Source organism: Natrix helvetica (assembly GCF_964273705.1).
Source record: "Natrix helvetica genome assembly, chromosome: 4".
NCBI lineage: Eukaryota > Metazoa > Chordata > Lepidosauria > Squamata > Natricidae > Natrix > Natrix helvetica.
The window spans coordinates 21,372,180-21,378,179 of NC_138550.1; positions in this window are offsets into that span (position 1 = coordinate 21,372,180).

Below are 6,000 nucleotides of genomic sequence, written 5' to 3' on the forward strand. Positions count from 1 at the left end.
TCAGGGATATGTTTTTCTTGCTTAAGTTCTCTTCTGCAATACAAGACCGAGAAATAAAGAAATGTTTATTTTTCTCTCCCCTTCCTTGCTTCTTTCTGACGTGCAACCAAAATATTATGAACTTACCCAAACAATGCTTTCCCTCCCTTCTAGTCAAGCATACTTCTGCTATCTTTGAATAACACTACAAGTTTCTCATTTAGGGCTGTGTCTATTCATTCTCTTTATAAACATGCACTAAGGAGAAAACTATTTTCTGAACATATGGCCGTTGTCTCTGTTTTGGATGGAAAAGTGTCTGGCATTTTGCTGACATCACTGCATTGTGAGTCATTAGGAAGCTCTGTATAAACAGCAGGATATTTTAATCAATCAGACATATCTGAAATATTTTTTGTGCAGCCTATTATAATGGTAGAGTTATTTATTATTGTTATCATACTTATTTTTTGTGATCTTGGCATAATGTCTAAGTCTTCATATGTGGCCTGCTGAGTCTGGAGCTTGGTGGTAAGCCTGAGTCATTCCCCCTATAGCAGGGGTGTCCAAACTTGGCAACTTTAAGACTTGTGGACTTCAACTCCCAGAATTCCCCAGCCAGCTGGCTGGGGGATTCTGGGAGTTGAAGTCCACAAGTCTTAAAGTTGCCAAGTTTGGACACCCCTGCCCTATAGTTTTCAGAGTGAAATAATACCAGATGTTTCTCACATCTTAGAGTATGGTGGAATCTACAAACCTGGCTAGATGTCTGTTTGTATACAATACCACAGTTCTCTCACTAATTTGTGTTGAAAACTATGGGTTCACTGTTTTTCCTTGGAATGAATCTGCTACAGCTGTTCCAAAAATGTACATTCAGAGGACCTATATATTCATTTATTTATTATTTATTAGATGTTTGTTCCAACCTTACTTTTATAAATAACTCAATGCAGCAAATATATATATATAGTACAATTTATTTATGAAATATTTAAATTAATAATCTGTCTTTCTACCCAGAGCTCTCTCTAGATATTTACCAGTCTAAATCAAATGGGGGGGGGGGATTCAATTTTTTATTAAATTAATTTGAAAAAGCTCAATTTTTATGATAGAAAAGGGTGTCAGACTCGATTCTATTGAGGGCCACATCAAGGTTGGGTTGGACCTCGGGGGTGAGAGAGGGTGGCCAGGGCAGGCATGGCTAAATCAACATCACTGGTCTCTGGGGTGCCTGTGGTGGCTGGAGCACTCTGCCAGGGAAAATGGGCTCCCAAGCTCTGTTTCCAGCTGTGATGGACTCCTGCAACCTTTTGCCAGTGAAAATGGAGCTTGCGGGAGCCCCATGCGTCCCTCCCAAGCTCCGTTTTCTCTGGCAGAGGCACCGCGGGCCAGTCCTTCAATGTTTCCAGCAGGGACGTGTGGTCAGGGGAGGCAGAGCCTCACCTCTTATCATGAAATAATAATATAATAATAATAATATCCACAAGGGAGTTTCATATATATAAGAGGAAGAGGAGGGAGGAGGAGGAGCGCGTGTGGGGCGGTGCCAGCTGGGCAACCGGCGGAGGCAGGAGGGTTCTTGGAAGCGCCAATAACCTTCCTGCCTCTGCTGTACTTTGCGCGCTCCTCGCGACTGTAATAGACATCCAGAAGTGGCAGGAGCTTGATGACGTTGCTGCAGCTGCCATGCACGGACGGACGGAAGTAGCCAGAGTGGCGCTGGGGCAGTCCGGCGGACGAGCGACCGAGGATCAGGCTGCCTGATCCTCCATCGCTCGCTCGCTCACTCTTTTGTCCGCCCGGACCCCTCAGCGCCACTCTGGTTACCTCTGTCTGGCCGAGCCCAGCAGCGACGTCAGCGACATCATCAAGACGAAGTGGCTTGGAAGCGAAGTGCTTTTCAGTGCTTTTCTGTGCATCTGGCATTTAGGTAGATAGCCGGATGTCCTAAACGCCAGATGCACAGAAAAGCACTGAAAAGCAGCTGCTGTTGGGGATCGCGGAGCACGAGCCAGCAGAGCGCGCTCAGGAAGGCAGGGAATGGGATCACGTGTGCTGGAGGCTGAGGCAGCCTCAGCCTCCAGCACACGTGGTCCCATTCCCCGCCTTCCTGATGACGTCACCAGCCTCACCAGCCATAAACCTCACCGCACGTCACTGGTTTCCAGGGTAACCCCTCAGGCCAGGTCTAAGCATCCTGCAGGCTGGATCTGGCCCACGGGCCTTGAGATTGACACCCCTGTGTTAGAAGAAACCATATCTGCTCAGCAACATACTTGAGGGAGCAAGTAGCTAGAAGAAAGAATCTGTGTTGGAAGAAAGGAGAAAGATCTCAGGCCCGAGCCAATAAAAAACTACCAGCATCTTTATGATGGCTTTTTCTACCGAAATGCCTGGGCCAGATGCTTTTCAACATCAGTTGAAATGGTTCTGTCTGTTTTCTGCTTCAACATTTTTTTTACTCACTCCACATCATGGTTTCTCAAACTCGGTAAATTAATCCTAGCCAGCTGGCTGAGGAATTCTGGGAGTTGAAGTCCACACACCTTAAATCTGCCTGGTTTGAGAAAACCAACTCCAACTATTGCTTTGTGGCAGCAGTTTGGCTTTTGAAAATAGCTTTCCTGCAGATTCCCCCCCCCCCCAAATTAAGTTCCTACAGCCAGTTAACTATTGCTTTCCTACAAGGGTTCATTTAGAATTTTTTTCTGCTGTACATGTTTAAAATGCGAGCAGAAAGGATAATAATCCATAATTAATTTTTAAAAATCTTCATAGAGTAAACACAGATGAAAATAAATGACTGACTGCATCAATGCAGGCAGTGTGTTTCACAATAACAGTTTCTGGGCGGGTGGGGGGACTTAAATGTTTTCTCTAAAAAAGCCCCCAAATGTAGGATACATTCTTTTTATGCTAATTGAGCATGACTTCACTCTCAGCACAATCAAGACTATTCACAGTCTCACAAAGACCCGTCAAAGGAGATGATGAGCAAAAAGCAATGTTGGTATTTACTTTAAGAACATCCTGGTTTGGTCTTCCACCCAACAATTTCATTTGATCCTTTGCATTGGCAGAAATGTTCTGTCATCATGAAAAGCATCTCAGTGATTACATTAAATACATTTATTTTAGCTCAGTGTTTCTTGCTAAGCTAAAAAAGAACTAAAACATACACTGCAAAGTTTTGTCTTAGAATTTTTATTTTTTATTTAAAAAAGAAACATTACTATGGAAATATATTCTGGTGGAAAATGCAGGGTAGATCCAGGATACATTTTATTTGCAACAGATCATTTTGAGACTTGAACACAATAACATACAATAAAGTTGTTAGAAATAACCAAGATATTCACAGGTTTCAAACGATTAATCTAATATGTGGAGATCACACAAATATACACCGACCATACCAAAGTAACATATAGCAAAAGCAACACCATAGATTTATATACTGCTTCACAGTGCTTTACAGCTCTCTCTAAGTGTTTTACAGAGTCAGCATATTGCTCCCGACAATCTGGGTCCTCATTTTACCGATATCAGAAGGATGGAAGGCTGAGTCAACCTTGACTTGGTGAGGATCGAACCACTGGCACTAGGCAGAGTCAGCCTGCAATACAACATTCTAACCACTATGCCACCGAATATGCATTTGAAATAAAAATGTATTTGGTTTAGCCTAGCTTGCACCAATGTATATGAAGACCACATACTTGATGAAGGTTGGGACACATTTGAGTCCCTTCGGGGAGAGGGGGCGGTCTATAAATCAAATAAAATTGAAAAATTGAAATTGATAATCTGGGCCATCAAATGATCTCCTTCAGGCAGAGCTACAGTGAGCCTTCTCAGCATGACTGCAGATGCTAAGAGTGATTACCAATAGGATAGAGGTCTCCAACCTTGGCAACATTAAGACTTGTGGACCTCAACTCCCAGAATTCCTCAGCCAGGCTGACTGGGGAATTTTGGGAATTGAAGTCCACAAGTCTTAAAGTTGCCAAGGTTGGAGACTTCTGCAATAGGACACAGGGTATATCAGTCAAACCCATGATGAGTGGTCAGGGATGATCAGAATTGTAACCCAAAACATCTGGAGGGCATTATAATGTCTACTCTTGGCCAAATCAAAACCACTCATTTGTACTACAATCAATCAATAAATCAATCACTCAATAATCAATCAGATGCAGACTGGTCTTATTGCAACAAGCATCATAGTACTTGATACTTTTTACTTCATTCACTGATTAGTTTGAAACAAAATTTGACAAAAACCAGCATGCAGTTCTAACATATTGAAGTATAAATAAAATAGAGTAGTTCCACTAGTCTATTATGGCAATGGACTAATACTAATACTTAATGTTAGATATGAAAAAAATGAACCAAAATATTAATTGTAAGTGAATTCTGAAACCAAATGCTCAACCTATATGCAATAAATTAATATAAAAAATAAATTATACAGTGGAATCTAATAATATAAAATATTGAAAGAAAGTTACAATTACTAATTGATTCATACATGACCAGTGGTCGGATTCAAAATGTTGTACTACTGGTTCTGTGGGCATGGCAGGGGAAGGATACTACAAAATCCCCATTCCCTCCCCACCCCACTAACCTGCTTTCCAGCTCCATTCTCCTGTTCAGGGAAACAAAAGAAGATCAGCTGAAAGGCTGGGAGATAGCGGGGGCGGGGCCAGCCTATTTGCCAGTTCTCCAAACTATTCAAAATTTCCACTACCGGTTCTCCAGAACCAGTCAGAACCGACTGAATACCACCTCTGTACATGACCAAAGATTATTCATCTACACCAGAAGTCACTTGTGTATGCATATTCTGCTGTACACAATTTTGCTACATTATGTGTAATAATGTAATGCATTGAGCCTTGGTGGTGCAGCGGTTAGAATGTAATACTGCAGACTACTTCTGCTGACTGTCGGCTGCCTGCAATTTGGCAATTCGAATCTCACAAGGCTCAAGGTTGACTCAGCCTTCCATCCTGCTGAGGTCGGTAAAATCAGGACCCAGATTGTTGGAGGCAATAGGCTGACTCTGTAAACCATTTAGAGAGGGCTGTAAAGCACTGTGAAGTGGTATATAAATCTAAGGGCTATTGTTATTGTTATTATAGAATAAAGCAGACAATTTTATTCTATAAAAGCAGTCTAGTCAAAAAAAAATATCAAAGGATATTCAAACCACCATATCTTTAATGTTAATAAATTGCACAACCTTAATAATTCAGTGTTCCTGAAACACTGACTTAGATCCAAATGAAAATACTCAGGATTTAGTCTCAATGAAATCAAAAGAAATGAAGCCAGTTATGAAAAACTTGTCTCACTGTTGGTTTGGATCCACCCTAACCTATATTTTCTTTTTAACCTGTTCTGTAGTTGGTCAGTATTTGTGTATCATTTGACTACTTGTCAAAGCTGGGAACTTACAGCTCATGGTAGGAAATAGAAGCTCAAAATGGATAATCCAGGACCTCAGATCTCCAGGAATGACCTTGGTATCCCTGGATAGTATAAACAAGCCCACAGTGGAGCTTGGCAAGACATCTGAAGAAAAAGGTAGGACATGGAAAAACATGTTATTTCTGTGAAGTCTTTTATATCCCCTTGATATAAGCAGGCAGGAGATTGTGCTATTTAGCTCTGTCTGAAAGCAAAAATCTTAAACACTCCCAAGCAAGAATGCTAAAGAGCGTTTTGGGTTCCAGGAATAAGAAAAGACATGGTACTGAATCTGCTGCAAACTGTCGCTTCCCAGGATCACTGAGCATCAAGGTTTCAGTTTGTGCAGGACTGAGCTTGTAGTTCTTGTTGGAGGGTTTAGCAACATGTGCTCCTCAGAGAGAAGCTGATGTTGATTGCCACATATTTTATGAAGTAGATGTGACTTAGTACAGAGGAAAATCTGGCATTTTAGCTCTGGGAAAGGTAGTGTAGAAGGTTAGCACCAGTGGTGGGTTCCTACTGGTTCAGGACTGG